This window comes from Mastomys coucha, unplaced genomic scaffold, assembly GCF_008632895.1.
Source record: "Mastomys coucha isolate ucsf_1 unplaced genomic scaffold, UCSF_Mcou_1 pScaffold12, whole genome shotgun sequence".
Taxonomy (NCBI): domain Eukaryota; kingdom Metazoa; phylum Chordata; class Mammalia; order Rodentia; family Muridae; genus Mastomys; species Mastomys coucha.
The window spans coordinates 13457784-13460868 of NW_022196894.1; positions in this window are offsets into that span (position 1 = coordinate 13457784).

A 3085-nucleotide genomic window follows, 5' to 3' on the forward strand; every position below is an offset into this window, starting at 1 on the left:
TGAAAGTGTATATAGATTGTACAATATTGGACCTATTTCTTCAATTACCAAATTAGAGAGACCATTGGGTGACAGTCAACAAATTTCTAATTCCTCATCTTTTTGGATTTCAACCAATTAAGATATGTTGGTAATGTCAATTTTTGTATTAAGATATTAAGAAAACTTAATTGTCACTTCCTGTTGTTTTTGTTGTAAGAGGTGGAATTAGATTTGTGTGGATTTGCTGAAAGATTACTTTCTTGCTTCTTCTAGGGTGTAGTTTTGCTTTTTATGTTGATGTTTTCCATCTATTATCCTTTGTAGGGCTGGATTTGTGGAAAGATATTGTGTAAATTTTGTTTTGTCATAAAATATCTTGTTTTGTCCATCCATGGTAATTGCAAGTTTTGCTGGGTATAGCAGCCTGGGCTGGCATTTGTGTTCTTGTAGGGTCTGTAAGACATCTGCCCAGGATCTTCTGGCTTTCATAGTGTCTGGCGAGAAGTCTGGTGTAATTCCGATAGGCCTGCCTTTATATGTTACTTGCCTTTTTGTCTTACTGCTTTTAAAATTCTTTCTTTGTTTAGTGCATTTGGTGTTTTTATTATTATGTATCAGGAGCAATTTCTTTTCTGGTTCAGTCTATTTGGAGTTCTGCAGGCTTCTTGTATGTTCATGGGCATCTCTTTCTTTAGGTTAGGGAAGTTTTCTTGTATAATTTTGTTGAAGATATTTACTGACCCATTACATTGGGAGACTTCACTCTCTTAAGGGATATTTGTGTTTCCTCTTTAAGAGTTTCTAGCTGTTTATCTGTGTTCTCCTGTATTTCTTTGAGGGTGCTATTTGTGTCTTTCTTAAAGTCCTGTATCATCATCATGAGAAGTGAGTTTTAGATCTGAGTCTTGCTTTTCCAGTGTGATGGTGTGTCCAGGACTTGCTATGGTGGGAGAATTGGGTTCTGATGATGACAAATAACCTTGGTTAGTGTTGTTTATTTTCTTATACTTGCCCCCACCATGTGGTTATCTCTAGTGCTACCTGCCCTTACTAAATCTGACTAGAGCCTGTCCTTCCTGTGATTCTGGTTGTGTCAGAACTCCTCAGAGTCAAGCTGTCTCTGGGATCCTGTGATTCTGGGATCCTGTGACCCTGGGCTTGTTAGAGCACTTGGGAGTGCAGCAGCTTCTTCTAGGTGTTGTGGAACTGGCTGCAGAGTTTGCACCCAAGGTCTTCTCAGGACATCAGCCCAGAGAGACTGGAAGGAACCCGAGCTACTCTGCTAGTGGAGTTCCTGTGTGCCTGGTCCTTCTGGTCCCGGTTACTCCCAGTGTTGGGACAGATGTTGTGTCCTCCTCACCTCTGATCCTGAGCGTGTCCAAGCGCCTGAGAGGCCACTCTGCTGGCAGAGTTCCTGTGTGCCTGGTCCTGCTTCTCCAGCCCTTTTTGTTGTTTTTGTTTTGTTTTGTTTTTGTTTTCAAGACAGGGTTTCTCTGTATAGCTCTGGCTGTCTTGGAACTCACTCTGTAGACCAGGCTGGCCTCGAATTCAGAAATCTGCCCCGCAAATGCTGGGATTAAAGGCAATAGAATTCTTAAAGTCTATGCACCAAACACAAGAGTACCCAAGTTCATAAAAGAAATGCTATTACAACTTAACTCTCATATTGACTAAATATAGTCAATAACTAAAATAGTCATAAGCAATAAAAGAATTACTAGAGGTCTCATCATCCCTGATTTTAAGTGGTACTACAAAGCCATAGTAATAAAAAACAGCATGGCAATGGCCCAAAGACAGACATGTTAATCAATGTAATTGAACTGAAGTCACAGACATAAATTTGTACACACATGGACACCTGATTTTGATAAAGAAGCGATAAATACACACTGGAAAAGAGACAGCATCTTCAACAAATGGTGCTGGTCAGATTGCAGGACTGCAGGTAAAAGAATTCAAATAGATGTATTCTTATAACCCTGCATAACACTCAACTCTAAATTAGTCAAACACATTAACATAAAACCAGATACACTGAACTTGAAAGAAAGTGGGAAATAGCCTTGAACTCATTAGCACAGGAAAAGACTTTCTGAACAGAACACCTACTGCCCACTGCCCCACAATTAGTCTGTGATACCTCATGAAATTTAGAAGCATCTATACAGCAAAAGACACCATCATTAGAACAAAGCAGAAGTCTATGGGATAGCAAAATATTTTTAGCTACTACATATCTGACAGAGGGCTAATATGCAAAATAAATAAAGCACCATTTTTTGTTTTGTTTGTTTTTGTTTTTGTTTTTGTTTTTGTTTTTTTAAAAAAAGTGTGTCTCTGTGTAGCCCTGGCTACCTGGAATTCACTCTGTAGACCAGCCTTGCCTGAAACTCAGAGATATGCCTGCCTCTGCCTCATGAGTGCTAGGATTAAAGGTGTGTGCCATGACAACCAGATTTTATGTAATTATTTTTATAATTGACCATTGTCTGGTTTCTAGTTTAATTATTCTGAAGAAATCTGAAAGACAGATTGTTTATGTAGAGATACCCTCTGTCCCACCTCATTGTTAGAAGGGAGTATAGTGAAGACTAAATAAAGTTTTTATGTAAGCCGTTGCTTTGCTCATGTGCACTGAAGAGGATTCAGAACATAATAGACATAATGAAAATAATACTTAAAGATGTTTTCACTCACAGCACATTAATGCTTATGAGGAAATATTTAAAGGGGAATATTATTGATTTAGGACAAGGAAGAAATTTATAGAAGGCTCTCAAATATCATAAAAGATTTGCATGCTTTTATTTTATATATAGTGGTATTTTCCTGTGTGTATGTATGCGCATCATACAAGTGCTTTGCCCATGGAGGCCAGAAAAGTGTCAGATTACCTGAAACTGGGATGCTGTTAATTGAACCAGATTCTCTGGAAGAACAGCCAGTGGTCTTAATCACTGATACATCTCTCCAGCCCAGCAGCTAAAATTGGTAAGATTAGGGGTTCCTTCTGGTCTGTCTGGGCTGGTGTCCTGAGCAGACCTTGGGCACAAGCTCCACAGCCAGCCCCACAACACCCAGAGGAAGATCCACTCCCAGG